Raw genomic sequence first — 17,443 nt, forward strand, 5'->3', positions numbered from 1 at the left:
AGAGAAGGTGGGGCCATGCTTCCTAGATCATTTTATAACTTCTGTAAGGAGAATCTTAAAACTGAAAGATCTAAGGCTAAATGTAGGTATGTTTACAAAGAGATAAAAGTCACCTCTTATCCTGGCTCTGTCCCTCCCCCAAACACCTTGTACAAACCAGTGCTTTGAAGTTTATTATATTACATTTAAATTAAAGATAGTTACAGATAATATTGCTTCAAGGGACATTTAATACACCTGTATTTTATTCTGGGACCTGGAGATACAACTGAGATCAAAAGAGACAAAACCACCAGGATTTCTTATAATAAAGTGTGATAAGGCAATAAGATAGTTATGTTAGGTGGCAAAATAGATACAGTAAATACACAACTTTAAATAAGCAGCTGAGAGATGCCTCACTGAGCTGCTATTTGAGCCTCGGGATTGTGTGGTCACTAGGATGAGACTGCAAATACAGTGGGCTAGCTGAGTGCTTGGTGCATGATGCGATTCCATAAATTCATAGTAACATTCTTACGAAGACTGTCTGAAATCATGAGGAGCTGGCTAGGTTTCTGCATCCTCTGCCGCCGACCTGCCGGCCTTTTAAGGTGAAGGAGCACTTGAGTGCTCTCTGTCTCTTGTTAGAGCTCCTCACTGACTCTTCCCAGAGCCTGGGCCCTTAAATCTCTGTCTGCTTATCCCAGCTGAAGCGCCACTTCCCAACTCTTCACTGTCTCTTACACTCACATCCTGAGCGATAGCAGCAAAGGATGCCTTGTGAGGTCAGGTTGTAGTCCGACCCTTGCTAAATTGCTGTTGTCTTTGCCTAGCCCTGTCTCTGGTTCTCATTTTTTCATCACAAAGTTAAAAAGCCATATTAAACCAAATTTCAGGCTCTACTCCGGCTTGGTTCTCACACAGAACCCAATACTAGCAGGTGGTGCCCCTTGTCCAAAATCTCCTCAAAAGCCTGGCCCATAGTCTCTAGCACAAACAGCAGTAGGTAAGAAATTAGGGTAAACCAGAACTCCCAAACTATGCAGCACTTTGGGCCTATTTCTCCTAAATATATTTTATATTATGTATATTGAGTATATCTTATGATTATTTGAGATAGTGTGAATACCTCTGTAAATATGCCACATATGTTTATAAAAATATAAAGTGCAAATTAAGAGAATTAAAAAATATGGCTCAACTCAACAGAATTTGATCTGTTAGAAGATCACATAGAAGAGGCTTCCTTGGTTTCTCAAGATGATTGCCCGCATTGCTGAGGACTCCCACGCTTTTGGGGTGTGGACTTTTCATTTTACTGTAATATGGCCAGCCCTTCCTAAAAATAATGACCTTTAGAAGGTTTCCTTTTTAACTTTCTTACTGACTTTTAAAGTTCACCTCTCTTTCCCTGCTGCCCCCACCCATTTGGATTAAAGAGATGTTGATACTACCCTTGTTTATAAAATATCGTTAACTTTTCTTGGTTACCTATTAGGAGTAAGTTATCGGTGAGACTTCTGATTATTACATACAATCTGTTATTAATAACCCTGTGGAAGGCAGACTGGGCTGCCTAAGACCCTCCCTGCCTTTAAGGGCTGGGAATCAAATCCAGAGACGAATGCTTACTAGGCAACCCCTCTGTTGCTAAGGTACACCTCCCCCTCCCCATCATAGTCCTTCTCATTTTAGTTGTTTTAGGATCAGCTATATGCGCTTTTGATCAAAGGGAATTCAAAACCAAAGGGTATAATAATATAAAGCCCAGTTCTACCTTTCCCCACTCCAGAAATCAGCGAGGTAAATAATTTGCTCCTAAGAGACATTCTGACTGCTAAGGCGCATATGTAATATATACTTCGCCTCAAGTGAGCCATAATACATCTTTTTTCCACTTAATATTATACAGTGTCTCTGATCTTAATGTCTGAAACACGAAGGGCTCAAAACTAAGGCTTGGTGAGTATTCCTATGCCAACAGTAGGGAATTCATTGTGGTGAAACTTCACCTCATGCACAAATGATTAAAAATACTGTATAAAACTACCTTCAGTCTCTGTGTGTTAAATATATATGGACTATAAATGACTTTGTGTTTAAACTTAGGGCCTGCTCCCAAGATGGCTCTTTATATATGTACAAATATTCCAGAGTCCAAAATATTTCAAAATCCAAACGAAGAATTTTGATACAGCAATCCAATCTATATAAAAACCATTTTCAGTAAACACAAGCTTTGAACACACCACCCTACTCTGTCAGGCAACTACACAGCATTCCCTAGGAGAAATACAGAAAGTGCAGTTAGCAGTCCTCCCTGGAGGACACGTAGATTGTTCCCAGTCACGAGCAACCAAACACTCTTTGTGTCTGTGTGAGCCTATATGTGGAAAAATAATAAACTATTTAAGAGCTCATGCCTATGACTCGTCAGTTTGGCTTATGCACTTACTACTCAGCTACGAAGTAGGGTCGCTACATCGCTATTAACATGGTGCTTTCCCCTGCATCCCTGTCTTCATCCTGGATGAAGAATGGAAGGTGAGAACGTTACTCAGAAAACGGGATGCTTTTTTGTGTCCCCACCAACCAAGAAGCTTGGGGAGTTACTTAAGTTCCCTGTGTCTTGGTTTACTCATTTGCATTTTCTTTCTATTTCTCTTGCAGAGATGCTGAGCTGATTTTCAGAAATAGGAAATGTTCTGTTGCGTGAACTGTCTGGCTATAATGGCGAACAAAATATGAAAGCTCTCTTAGAAGCTGTGAGTAACTTTGTCCAGATTCAGAGTAATAAGACCTCCGTTGTGTGTTCTTCTGAGGAGAATACCTTAAGCTAGAGGGATGTGAGCAGCCTCCCTCATGCAAAGTAGAAGTGATGTTTAAGAAAACCACTGCCACTCTGTAAATGATCCTGTGCTAAGGACTGTTAGTCCGAGAGCTGTGGGGAAAGAAACCAAGTGTAGATGAGCCGGGGAAAGATGGGTCTCTGTTGTCTGCTTAGCCAGTTTAGTACCAAACTGTCTTAAGAAGTTATTGTTAACATCTCCCTCCTCCCCTTCCTCCTTCTTAGGAACATAGCTCTTGTTCCACGGGAAAAGTGTGAAGAGTAAATGGGACTGGAATAATATTTTTGTTTGAAAACCTCTGTTTATTTCCGTAAATTTGTCTGCCTTTCTTGTAGTTTGCATTGTATTTTCCAACCCTTAAGGATTCAAAAGACGTCCATTAACTTTTTCAAAGACAAGTGGCAAGCCAAATAGTTGAGGGTTTTGTTTTGTTTTAGTTTTCAAATAATTTATTTTAATTTAATTTATTTTGTTTGAGACGGGGTTTCGTGTATCCCAGGCTGGTCTCCAACTTGCTCTGTAGCTAGCCAAAGATGACCTTGGACTCCTGATCTCTCAGCCTCTGCCTTCTGAGTGTTGGGTCCTAACCACATGTGGGTACCCCTGTAGAGAACAGGAACCGTCAGGTATTGGGGGCGTGTGCAGATTACCCTGATGCTGCTGTGCCCCTGTGGCTCACAGTGGTTGTAAGTCAGCCTCCACTCACCCTGACCCCTGTATTATATTATCAGAAGTGTTCCTTCTGAGGGGAGTTTTTCAAGTTCTGAGCCACAGCCCTTGAGGGCACTTGTTACCTCCCAGTGCCCTGCTTAGCCTTGCCTTTCAGGAACATTGCTGTTCCTTGTCTGCCCTGGGGATGTGGCTCAGGAGAAGAGCACCTATGCAGTGTGGATAAGGCCCTAGGTTTAGCCCCTCCTACAGCAGGGAGAAGGAGGGAAATAGAATAGGGTTGTTTAACATCTCAAAGTTGATTTTACTTTGCTTTTTTTTTTTTAAAATAACATCTCAAAGTTGATTTTAAAAGCAAGTAATGGCCTTGTTTGAATTCTTTTCCTCCTCTATGGTTCCTATGGCAACTCTTTTCCCCTGGCTGTGGTGCCAGGCATTAACCTTTTCCTTTTCACTTTGATTCTTTCAGACTTCCCTTCGAGTCATGTTGTTAGATTTTTCATTTATTCATTTTATACTCTGCATTTCGCTCTAGCTTACTACTTAGCCTTCAGGCCTTAAACGTGCCAGCATCTTCTATCATCATTTCCTTTCCGTGTTCAATAAATGATATCCAGCCATCCCAGTCCACTCCAGCTGTCAGTCACAGCAGCCCTGTAACCAGGTATGCCGTGGTGTGCTTAGCACAGCATGCATGTGTGCATGTGTGTGGCATGGGGCATGGACAGACGACGACAGACAGAGAAGGGTATCAGAAACAAGAAGAGGGTGTGTCAGATCCCTTGAAGCTGCAGTAACAGGTGTTTGTGGGTTCTAAGATCCAAACCCTAGTTGCCATGGTTGTAGAACAAGCTTTCTTAAACTCAGCTATCTTCCCAACCCAAAATTTATCCCTTTGTGTTAATTTTTTTCTTGATTGTGTTGTTTGATTTTGTTGTGGTGGTTGATTGACTGGTTTTATTGTTTTTTGTTTGTTTGTTTGATACAGGGTCTTTCTATGTAGTTCTGACTGTTCTGGGACTCTAAACCAGAATGGCTTCTAAGAGAGATTCTCCTGCTTCTCGCTCCTGAGTGCTTCTATCACTTTAATGAAGCTGTAATTAAATGTCTCTAAAAGGCAAATAGTGTAAAAGATAAAATATATATTAATTGCAACTCTTAAGTGACTTCAATCTGTTGTGATTTTCCGCATTATAAGAACTCAACAAAAGAAGAGCTGAAAGAGCTAAAACATGAACTCCAGGAGACGGAGAAATTAGTTAGCCATTTGCAAGCCCAGCAAAAAATAAAATTGATAAAAGTAGCCTTAGCTTTAAAGTATTTTGTGAATATGGTAGTTATAGAAACCTCTGGAAGAGCAGGCAGTGCTCTTAACCACTGAGCCATCTCTCCAGCCCCCAGTTTTGTATTTTTTTTTTTAAAAAAAAGAGGTAAAACGTGATTTGAAAGGCACATTCTTTTATTAAATCAGTATTTTTTAAGGTGCATTGAAAAATGACTTCATTGTGTGTACTTAGAATGTAGAACCCTGTAAGGAAAGGCACTTTGGTGACACTTTGATCTGTGTTTGTACATGTGTGTTCATGTATGTGCAAGTGCATGTTTATGCCCCCGGGTATGCATGCACACATGCACATGTGTGTGGTTACCAGAGGACAACTTTGGATGCCATTCCTTTCTCTGGACCCATTGGCCTTGATACTTTCCCCCTCGGAGGCGGGGCCTCTCATTGGCCTAGGTTACCACTGAGGCTAGGCTGGCTGGCCGAGAAGCCTCCGGAATCCTGTTTCTACCACCTCAGTCTGGGATTCACCTGGCCTGGTTTTTTTTTTTTTTTTATGTGGATTCTGGAGATTGAACACAAGTCCTCACGAGTACTTTGCCAATTGTGCCAATCTCTCCAGCCGCTCATTTCTTTGTTCTGGAGTGCAAACCTGTTCAAAGTTCTAAGCAGTCTTTCAGAATATACTACTAAGTGGAATTTCAGAGTGTACTACTTTGAAAACTAGACTATGAATTGTATATATTGATTGATTGATTGATTAATTCAATAGGTATTTTTCAAGTGCCTGCCCTGTGATTGAAAACAGAAGAGAAATGGTTTTGCCTATAAAGATTGCTCTCTTTTGTAGATAAGATATGCATGCTACCTCTGCTACTTAGGGACAGGACAGGAACTATGTAATTTTGAACGTGAGTGTGTGTCATTTTATCTTAGGTATATTAGGCTCTGTGATTCAAGGCCTTGCTTGCATTTGGGTTTGGTTGTTGTCACGCTCTGGAGAAGACATTTTGGATATTCTCTTGCTGCTGGATGGGCCATGGCGTGCAGTGTCCTACTTAGCCCTTTTCTTCCACACTCGAAAGCGTAGCCTTACAGGTGCACATGGCACTTTGGAAGGTAGGCAAATAATTGTGCTTATTTATCTGTAATTATGTCCAAATGTTTCTTTCCAGAAATTGAGGGTGACGCAAAAGAAACTTGAGGATCTGGAAGAAGCCTTGTTGGGCCGTGCTCAGACTGTAGACTTGCTGCAGCAGAAGCTGACTCTGGCTGAACAGAGAAACCAGGTACTGTCTGCGGTCCCCCTCCCTGCTGGGGAGGGCTGGTTTCTACTTTAGGTTGTTGGGCAGCAGGCATGAAAACCTTTAAGCGGCCAGAGGAACAGTGCCACCTATTCATTCTTTTCGGCAAACGCTCAGTATGGTAAAGCAGGCACGGTCCCTCCCCGGGCTTTTATTTTCTGTCTTAATCACTCTTTTCCTTCACGGCTGTAGGCTTTCTGCATTTTCCTCTTTTCTTCTGGAGAATGTCTTTCTCGTCACTGCCCCCTCTTGTTTGTCTTGAGTGGTTCTTGTGCTTCGTGCACGGTCTCTGCTTGGTTTTCCTTGGTCAGCTTTCTTCTGGGTTGAAGTAATCGGATAAGGCCATAATTCTTCCTTTGTCTTGCTGTACTGTATGGACCCACGCTGCCGATCTGGGCTACTCTTATCTGCCTTTGCCCTCCCTGTGCCTTTGCCCTCCTGTCATATCCAGTCTACTTGACTGGAATCCCGAAAGGCATGAAAGCAGCTTCCCCACAGGAGTAGCGAGGGGGTGATGCTAACACACATTTCAGGAGCGGTCCGACTCCAGTGCCTTAGATCTGTATCTTGGGTGAACCATTACTCCTGTTTCACACTCGTTTTCCCAGTGTGGGATCAGCTTTGTTTTTTACGAAGATTTATTCAGGTTTAGGGTATACAAGTCAGTCTAAACAAACTTACAAGTCTATTAGAGAAACCATAATACTTCCAGTAAATACATTAACAGTAAACAAGTTTGTTTGCCAAATGGCTGGATAGCCGGTATATTCCTTTCTCCTCCATCTGTCTCTGTGGAAAACTAGATTATAATCACCCCAAGGCTCTTAGTGAGTATAAGTGTCAGAACAAAGGGAGTCTGGATCTCAGTGGACCAGGCTGGCACACAATTGCAGTGAGTGTGTTCGCCCACCACTGTTGCGAGGTGATGCCCTCCTACACTGACAGAGCTGTTAAGACAAGGTCCTTGGAAAGTACATAAGAAAGTGTTTACTGAGACCTTTTCCAGCTCTTTACATAGGCAGAAACTTTTTTACAATCTAGATTGTATCGTAATACTGTATTGTATGTATTTGCTTTAGTAACTATCCTTTAGTCTGTCTCTGTCAACCAGATCATCTTAATGTTTTATGTATTCCCGAATATTTCAGAATCTGTATTATGGCCCAGATTTGTTAGTAGTTGTTAGTAGTTGAGGCACACTAGTTGAGCAATTCTTTTTTCTCTTGAGGTAAAATTTATAAAGCATTAAATGTATAAATCATAAGTATAACATGAGGATGTTATACCGTTTCTGTTGCCCAGATGAAGGCCCAGCTGAAAGAAATGGAGGTTGAGAAAAAAGAGCTGGAATTGAAAATTAGTTCTACAACAAGAGAGCTGATCCAAAAATCAGAAGAAGAATTTCTGTTACTAGAGCAGATACATAAACAGGGTTTAGAAATCCAGAAGTTGAAGGCAGCCTCCCATGAAGCCGAGGCCCACACGGAAAGCCTGCAGCAGGAATTGGAAAGCAGCCAACTCAAACTTGCTGGCCTGGAACATCTGAAAACCTTACAGCCTGAACTAGATGAACTGCAAAAGCACATGCAGCAGAAGGAAGAAGAGGTCAGCTACCTGTCTGGACAGCTTAGTGAGAGAGAACACACCCTCACCAAAGTCCAGGCATAGATGATGGAGCAGGAGCATTTGATCAGGACCCTGCACACACAGCTGGAAATGCAGGCTTAGGAGCATGAGGACAGGCTAAAGCAGTTCCAGGTGGAACTTTGTGAGCTGAAGCAGAAGTCAGTAGAGGTTGAGGAAGAAGCTAAAACAAAGCAGCAGATACAGAGGAAACTGCAGGCTGTTCTCATCTCCCAAAAGGAGGCACTGAAAGAAAACAAGAATCTGCAAGAGGAATTGTCTTCGGCTAGACATGCTGTGGCACACCTGACCAAGTCTCTCCCAGATGTGGAAAGCCGTGTTTCTGTTTAAAATAAAGAGAGAGATGCATTCCAAGGAAAGTTAGCCCTTCTTCAGGGAGAAAGAGACAAACTCATTGTAGGAATGGACAAGTCTTTACTTGAAAACCAGAGCCTCGGTGGCTCTTGTGAAAGCCTGAAACTAGCTCTGGAGGGGCTTATGGAAGAAAAGGAAAAACTGATGAAGAACTTGAATCTCTGAGAGTCTCTAACATTGCAGAGAGCACCGAGTGGCAAGAGAAGCACAGGGAGCTGCAGAAGGAGCATGAAGTTCTTCTGCAGTTCTACGGGAACGCGAGCTCTGAAGTAGAGAGGATCTAGCACATGCTGACAAGTGTGAGGCAAGAGAAGCAAGAATGCACGGGAAGTTATGAAACAGAGACAGACAAAAGGGAGATGGAAAAGCAGCTCCAGGATGTTCAACAGGAAATAGCAGAGAGGAAAGAAAAGATGAAAAAATTTGCTACATCTAAACAACAGAAGATCCTTAGCTGGAGGAAGAAAACGACCGGCTTAGAGCAGAGGCTCAGCCTCTAGGAGGAGCCAAGGAAAGCATGGATGCTCTTCTTTCTGTGAATTCCAGCCTGAAGGAGGAACTAGAAAGGGTACAATTAGAGTATAAAACCCTTTCTAAGGAGTTTGAGGCTTTAATGGCAGAGAAAAGCCTTCTGAGAGAAGATCTGAAGCTCCAAGGAGAGGAGAGTGCACTGAAACAAGCTAGCCTAGAGGCCACTGAGAAATTCCATCAACAAACAGATGTCATCACTGAAGAAGAAACACAAGCTCTGGCAGGCAAATCGCAAGAGCAAGATACTCAGAGTGTGAGCGTTAAACTTGAAGATTCGGAAGGTCTTCTTTCAACAAACAGCGCCAAGCCTGGTACTAGTGAGACTTTGGGCTCCCACGATGACATCAGTGACCACCTCCAGCAGCTTTGCCAACTCAAGGGAAGAGTTGCTGAGTTAGAGATGGAAAAACAGAGTGACAGGGAGCTCAGCCAGACACTAGAAAATGAGAAAAATGCCCTCCTGAGTCAAATCTCGGCAAAGGATGGCGAACTAAAACTACCCGAGGAAGAAGTCACCAAAATAAACACGTTAAACCAGCAAATTCAAGAAGAACTTTCCCGAGTTACCAAGCTGAGAAGGCAGAAGAAGAAAAAGATTATTTAGAGGAAAGGTTAATGAACCAGCTGGCAGAATGTAATGGAAGCATTGGGAATTATTACCAGGATGTTACGGATGCCCAAATAAAAAACGAGCGGCTAGAATCTGAGTGCAGAACCCGAAAAGTGCATGAGTGACTTAGAAGAAGGAAAGCGGCAGCTGATTAAGGAGAAAGCCAAGGTGGAGTCAGAAATATGGAAGGAGTATTTAGAGAAGATACAAGGTGCCCAGAAAGGACCTGGCAATCAAAGCCATGCAAAGGAGCTCCAGGAGCTGCTGAAAGAAAAACAGCTCGAGGTGAAGCAGCTGCAGAGGGACTGCATTAGGTACCAGGAGAGGATCAGTACTCTGGAGAAGACGGTTAAGGCCTTAGAGTTTGTTCAGACTGAATCCCAAAAGGATCTGGACGTGACCAAAGGAAATCTGGTGCAAGCAGTTGAACATCGTGAAAAGGCCCAAGGGGAACTGTCTAGCTTCAAGGTACTGCTCGATGACCCGCAAAGCGAAGCCGCGAGAGTGCTAGCGGACAACCTCCGTCTGAAAAAGGAACTTCAGTCAAACAAAGAAGCCATCAAAAGCCAGATGAAACAGAAAGATGAAGATCTGGTGCAAAGACTGGAGCCAGCGGAAGAAAAACACCTGGACGAGAAAAAGAACATGCAAGAGAAACTGGATGCTTTGCATGGAGAAAAGGTCCACATGGAAGACACCCTTGCAGAGATCCATGTCACCCTGTCCCAGAAAGACAAAGCAATGAAACAGCTGCAGGAGAGCCTGGCCAGCACTGTGGCTCAGCTCGCAGCCTTTACTGAGAGCATGTCATCCCACCAGGATGACCGTGACAGTGTGACAGAGGAGGACAAGAAATGGGAGCGGAAGTTTGGTGATGCCATTCAAACTGAAGAAGAGGAGATCAGACTCAAAGAGAATTGCATGGTTCTAAAGGATCAGCTGCAGCAAATGACCACCCGTGCAGAAGAATTGAAGATCAGTATCGCCAAATGCCAAATGAGCGTAAGCCTTTTTTCCCTCCAGAGATAATTGTGAAGGCAAAGTCTTTAAGCTGTTTTAATTAGAATTACAGAAGCAATTTATGTTTTAAATCCCCTTAGAATGTATATCTTCTTTCCCTTCTGACATTTTTGTCAATTTTGTGACTTGTTATAATTTGTATTAGCATAAAATTATTAATATAAAACCACTGATATGTCCCCCTCCCCATATCTCTATTGAGATGACCTAAGTTTCTCTTCATTTTTATATCTGGATCCTTGACAACCTGCCTACGGTTGAGATTTCCACCAGCTTACTCCCAAAGGACTTCTTTGCTGTCCTAGGTGGTCTTGTCCTCTCCACCACAGTTGGCATCAGCTCTACCCTGATGCCAGTTAGAAATACCATCCTCACACTCTTAAATAGCCTTTCCAGTTCAGGAACTGACAGTGCCCCGCCCTCAGGACTCCTCCCCTTTTGTTTTTTCATTGCTGCTTTTGCCAGGCTTGCAGCTGTACAGAAGCCCACCATTGACTTGTCTGGAGCAAGGCAGAACGAAACAGTGGGGCTGGGGCTGAGTTCCTTCTCAGTGTCTCAAACTGATCGCAGTTTCATGATTCAAATCTCTGCCATGTAGCTGGATGCTATCTTTCTGTGTAGGGATCATGGATGCAGAGAACTAAGATCTCTATTAAAACCTTCAATAATGAATGTTGACTGAATTATAGATCAATTAGCTATATGTCATATAGTTAGCTCTCTCCTCCTTTTTCTCTCCCCTTCTCTCCCCCAACCCCTTCTCATAGACTTGAACATGGCAAGAAAATCTGGGAGTACAAGGCCCAGACAGAGCTCCAACATCAACAGGAAGTTTGTGATACCCTGCAGGGGGAAAACAAAGAGCTTATGTCCCAATTAGAAGAGATTAGGCAACTGTATCACAATTCTATGAATGAATTAGCTAAGTTGGAGTCAGAACTTAAGAGTCTCAAAGACCAGTCAACTGACTTAAATGAATCATTGGAAAAATGTAAAAACAATCAGGAAAATTTGGAAGAAATTATAAAACAGCAAGAAGCTGATATCCAGAACTGTAAATTCTCAAGACAGACCTAAGGGCCTCCAGTGAGCCGACCAGTTGGTTGCAGGATGAAGTCAATGTGAAGGAACAGAAGGTTATAAGCCTGCTTTCTGGCAAGGAGGAGGCGATCCAGCCAGCTGTTGCTGAACTGCACCAGCAATACAATAAAGAGATCAAAAAACTAGAAAATCTGTTGTCCCAGAAGGAAGAAGAGAATGTCGCCTTAGAAGAAGAAAACAAGAAGGCTGTTGAGAAAACCAGTCAGCTCATGGAAACACTGGAAAATATCAAGAAGGAGAACCTCGAGCAGAGGGCTCAACTGGATTCCTTTGTTCAGTCCTTGTCCTCGCTCCAGGATGACAGAGACCGCATCCTAAGTGACTACCAGCAGCTGGAAGATCGACATCTCTCTATAATCTTAGAAAAAGACCAACTCATCCAAGAAGCTGCTGCTGAGAATAATAAACTGAAGGAAGAAATTCAAGGGCTGAGAAATCATATGATCTCAATTCCAAGAATGCCAAGCTGGATGCCAGTACAGGCAAGACCTGAACAAAGTGATAGCCATAAATAACTGTCAGCAAAAGCAACTCCTTGAGGCTCAGCTACAGCAAAATAAGGAGCTGAAAAATGAATATGAAAAACTAGAAGAGAAACTGAAGGGGTTGGAAGAAGCTAGGCAAAGCCTACAATGGTCCTCAGATGCCCTCCAAGGGGAGAAACGAGGCTTGTCTGCACAGACTGAGAGCTTGAGGAGACAAGTGGCAGCCTTGCAGGAAGAAGGAACCCTAGGCTCCTTTCCCTTGACCACCACTGCGAGCTTGAAAACAGCCAGCCATGTCTTCACTCCAGAAAGACAGAGATCGATTAGTAAGTGTGTATTTCAGATCTGTGTTTGAGAAGTTTTGAGCCATTCTTAAAATTAATTTCTATTCCCATAGAAAAGGATGACTGTTCCTCTTTGTAGTATCTGTGTGTAAAAAAATCACCATCGTTACTGCACATTCCCCAGACGTCTCTGGTTTTAAGAGAAACAGACATGCTGTCGCTATTGTCAAACTTGGCTTCCCTACACAGTGGAAGGCTCTCAGTTTGCACACACATGGTGTCTGAAGAGCTTCCATCACAACTGTTGTTGTTTCTATGGGCCACCAAATGGACTCAATCCAGGAGTGTCCCAGGAAAGAAATGAAAAAAAGAGGGATCCAGAGGCCACAGGGGAGCCACAGCCAAGGTAGAGGAGCAGGATTCACCCTCCATCATACACTGTGTGCAAAGAAATTGGGTGATAGACAAGAGAGGGTAATGGGTGAATGTGATAAAAAAAAATCACATCTACGTGTATGGAAAGATCATAATGAAACCTATTGTTGTGTATGGCCAGTGTATGTTATTTTAACGAAATTGGGTCGTAATTTTGGTGAAGTAGAGTTTGCCATATGCTCTTAGTGAGTCCTAGTATCTGACCAGCGTCACTGAGCCATGTAAGGATTGAATGCAACAGTACCTAACAGATGTTGTGCAAGACGTGAACAGTGCTTGTAACACAAGTGCAGACACGCAGCACTACAAATGCTGAAATTACAGCTGCTCTGATGGGCTCGCATCTCCCCATAGGTATTTCCCGCTTTAATTGTGCTGTAGCTGGACTTCTATGTTAGTTTGGTTTTCCCGTTTGGGGAAATGCTTCCAGCCTTGTGAGGATGTATTCGAGATTGTGTCCTACATCCAGTGATGCCCTTTGCCTGCCTTTCACCCTCCAGATTGTCTGAAGTCCAGCAGCAGCTCTGCAGCACTAACCAAGAAGTGAGTGAGTTAAAGAAGCTGCTGAAAGAAGAGCAAGAGCAAAGACTGGCCATTGAGAATGCACGCTCCTTTGGTTTCAAAGCTATTTCTGCATGTTACACTCTACTCAAGGGACAAACGGGGGATATCGAGAAATGAGTTTTCTCGGTCTCTAAAGTCCTGTGGTTTCTCCAGAGAACTGCATAGCCATATGATGTGTTAGAATGTCTGCTCTGATACTCTAATTCTGACATTGGATTAGAATTCCAGGTTAGCTAGAAGATTTCCCCTTTCTACATTGTCTCTACTTTAAAACAGCTTTAACAGAACAAATGAAATGTCCAGAGTCCAGTGTCCATCTGGAAGGGACCTTAGGAGCTATCTGTTCTCCTGCAGAAATTCTGTTCTCCTGCAGGAACTCCCTGTTCTCCTGCAGAAACTCTGTTCTCCTGCAGAAACTCTGTTCTCCTGCAGGAATTCCCTGTTCTCCTGCAGAAACTCTCTGTCCTCCTGCAGAAACTCTGTTCTCCTGCAGTAACTCCCTGTTCTCCTGCAGAAACTCTCTGTTCTCCTGCAGGAACTCTCTGTCCTCCTGCAGAAACTCTCTGTTCTCCTGCAGAAACTCTGTTCTCCTGCAGAAACTCTGTTCTCCTGCAGAAACTCTCTGTTCTCCTGCAGAAACTCTTTCTTCTCCTGCAGGAACTCTCTGTTCTCCTGCAGAAACTCTCTGTTCTTCTGTAGAAATGCTCTCTTCAGTCCAAGACTAGAGAAAGTGGTCTGATATCCTTTCTGGGTTCATTATCTCTAAGCCAATCAGGTCACAATTCCACAGCCCACCAAGGTCAGAAGAGCCTGGGTCAGAGTCAATAACAAATTCTTAGGATGATCTTGGGATTCTTTACAGCGTCTTTGTCACTGAGGACCCCAGGCTGCCAGAGGAGTGCCCCTGGGGGATTATTTGTTTTTTTTTCTGGGGGATTATTTGTAAAGCAGCCAGCAAAGGCCCCCAAACTCTCAGTGGCCCTCGCCTCAGAAAGGGTCTGTGTCATTGGCCCAAACAAGTCACCTGAGCATGTCTGACTTGAGGAGAGAAGGGAAGGGCCACAGATCTTTTTTTTTTTCTTTCAAATAAAATTTATATATTAAGACATTGCTGCTAATTTTAAGCATGGATCCCAGAAGTCATTATCCATATATCATCACACACTGGGAGATTTCTGGGAAGATGGACTGAGGTGGGCTCGACTGGATTTCAGGAAAACATCTTTAGAAATCTGAGTAATGGTGCAACCTATACAGCAGGGCCTTGCCTCGCTCATTCCCCAAGGCAAAGGATCCACCTCTGGGGGGAAAAATCCATGGTTTGAACACGAGAAAGAGCATTCCTTTTAAAAACCGGAAAGTTAGGAAATGCTGTACAGGAAGGAAGATGGACCAATCTGACAGCTTCTTTCATTTTTCTTGAAGATTTCTGTAGTGGGATTGAAGGTCAAGGAAGTGACACCCGTGACCAAGTTCATTATGGCCTTTATTGGCTTTGGGTTGGTTTGTTGGAGGCAAAAATCTTGACTGTCTATGTTTTCCACTCCACTCTTAGAGCCACAAGCCACATACAGCCCATTCTCTGATGCAACAATGCTTACTCCATATAAACTGCCTTCGTCAAGGAATCTGTTAACGCACTTCCTCGAATTCACATCCCACACATAAACTTCTCCATTCCCAGAAGGAGTATATATCCTCTTATATATGTTGAAGATATATATATGAAGAGAATGTTGATGCTGCAGTTCTTCCATTGATCTTCATGCTACCAATTAATTCTTTCGTCTTCATTGACAGCAAATGAGAAAACCCAGCAAGGCCGCTTCTGAGCAGGAAGGATCCATCTGAACAGACTTCAAAACGCTTCACTATTCTCTTTCAAACCTCTCACTTGATGTACAGGAACTAACTTTCCAGCTCACATATCATCGACATAAAGAACCTTGCTGTGCACACTTGTGGCTAAAAGCTCGTCTCCATTAGCACTGAAACAAGCCTTAAAGACTGGAACCTTTCCCAAATAGATGCTCTGGATTTTCGGGTTCGTTTTGCCATCTCCCTGAAATAGTGAGATAGCATTATCTACCCCAGAGAGCATCACCACCTGTGCGCCAGGATGGAGCTGCACTGATGAGATCCAAGCAAATGGGAGGCCGTTCAGCACTGGCAGGACGGCAGTTCTTCAGAATTCCTCTAGGAAGAAAAGTGGATGCGGATATGAAATTCCCAGTCCTTTGTAACAAATCATCTTCATCCTCTTCACTTTCATCATCTGCAGATTTTCTCCGCTTGTGCCCAATCGGGTACTCCTCCCGTGGCATGCTGGAATGCCTCTTTAAGTCTCTTTTGAAGCTTTTCTTTAGAGAGTTTACTTTCGCTGGCATTTTTCATTATATCTTTCCAAAACCAATTGTTCATCATGTCAACTATTTCCTCATCTTCATCTTCTTCATCCACCCAAACTGGCTTCTTCTGAGGAGAAAGATTATCTTTTGCTTCATCTTCCACTTCAGAGTCATCCGAGCTTCCTTGTCGTTGACCCTGCGAGCTCCACAGCCTCAGCAGCAGCAGCGCAACCTAATTGTCCTTGACGTCGCTGAAGACCAGCTAAACTGTTCCGTACGCCGCTTGGCGGCCAGCTCGTCGTCCTGCAGCACCAGGCGGTTTGGCTTCCAAAGCCGGCTCCTCCTCCTCTGCCGCCACGGGGACAGCAGTAGTGGCCGCCCTCTACTGACTGGCCTGCAGTGCCCGTTGGGAGGAACCGGCGGCTTTTGGGGAGCGTGCCGCCGCTCACGAGTCTGGCTTGCCACCCTGGCATCTTACTGGCTCTCCGCTCTGGTTTTGTCCGGCTCCAGCGTTCTAGCGGCATCTCCAGGTCTGAGGACAGCTGCAGACGTTGACAAGGAGCACCACTGCGCATGTCAGGGCCACAGAGTTTAACAGCATGGATTATGTCACAGTTCACAGCTCCTGCTTCTTGGAGAAATTCATGTGGAGTCAGACCTCTATCAGTGAGCTCAGGCTCCACACAGTTTCCCAACAAGCTAGCGAACTTTCTCTATATGTTTTTTCCATTTTTTTTTCCATTCAAAAATTTATACTTCCTCCCCTCCTCCCATTCCCCTCCCACTCCCCCACTCTCCCTCCTCTGTCCCCCTCCCTCCTTAAGAGAGGGCAGGGAACCGTGCCCTGTGGGAAGTCCAAGGCCCCTCCTACACACACACACATACACACACACCCAGGCTTAGGAAGCTTTGCATCCAACAGACTAGGGTAGCAAAAAGCCAGTATGTACATGCAGTAGAAACAAGTCCCAGTGCCTTTATCAATGGCTTCTCAGTCAGCTCCCATTGTCAGCCACATTCAGAGAGTCCAGTTTGATCGCATGCTCATTCAGTCCCGGTCCAGCTGGATTTGATGAGCTCTCATTAGAACAGGCACACTATCTCAGTAGGTGGACCAACTGCTCGCAGTCCAGACTTCCTTGCCCATCTTCTCCCTCCTTCTGCTCTTCAACTGGACCTTGGGAGCTCAGTCCGTTGCTCTGATGAGGGTCTCTGTCTCTATCTCCATTCGTCTCCGGATGAAGATTCTATGGTGATATTCGAGATAATCATCAGTGTGATAGTGGGGCAAGGCCAGTTCAGGCACCCTCTGTTCTGCTGCCCAAGGACCTAGCTGGGGACATTCCCGTGGACACCTGGGATCCCCTCTAGAGCCAAGTCTCTTGCCAACCCTAAAATGGCTCCCTTAATGTAGATATCTTCTTCCCTGCTCCTATATCCGCCCTTCCTCCATCTCCACCCTCCCACTCCCCCAAGCTCTCTCCAGTCTTTATTTTCTCCCTTTTCTCTCCCCCTCTTCCCTTCCCCCCAACCCTACTCCTACCCCTACCCCCACCCCCATGCGCCCAACTTTTTCCCGGCAATCTTGTTTGCTTCCAATTTCCAGGAGGATCTATATATGTTTTTCTTTGGGTTCACCTTGTTATTTGGCTTCTCTAGGCTTGTGAACTATAGGCTTAATGTCCTTTGTTTATGGCTAGAGCCCACTAATGAGTGAGTACATACCATATTCATTTTTTTGGGTCTGGGTTATCTCACTCAGGATAGTGTTTTCTATTTCCATCCATTAGCATGCAAAATTCAAAATGTTATTATTTTTTACCACTGAGTAGTACTCTAATGTGTATATATTCCACACTTTCTTTATCCATTCTTCCCTTGAGGGGCGTCTAGGTTGTTTCCAGGTTCTGGCTATTACAAATAATGCTGCTGTGAACATAGTTGAACAAATGCTTTTGTAGTATGATTGGGCATCTCTTGG

The 17,443-nt window shown here is 44.0% G+C and overlaps 1 pseudogene; it reads right to left on the reverse strand.

The window, feature by feature from the left end:
- Positions 1-14,229: 14,229 nt before the first annotated feature.
- On the reverse strand, positions 14,230-15,986 carry LOC142845069 (U3 small nucleolar RNA-associated protein 18 homolog pseudogene; annotated as a pseudogene).
- Positions 15,987-17,443: the final 1,457 nt, after the last annotated feature.

Source organism: Microtus pennsylvanicus, chromosome 2 (assembly GCF_037038515.1).
Source record: "Microtus pennsylvanicus isolate mMicPen1 chromosome 2, mMicPen1.hap1, whole genome shotgun sequence".
Taxonomy (NCBI): domain Eukaryota; kingdom Metazoa; phylum Chordata; class Mammalia; order Rodentia; family Cricetidae; genus Microtus; species Microtus pennsylvanicus.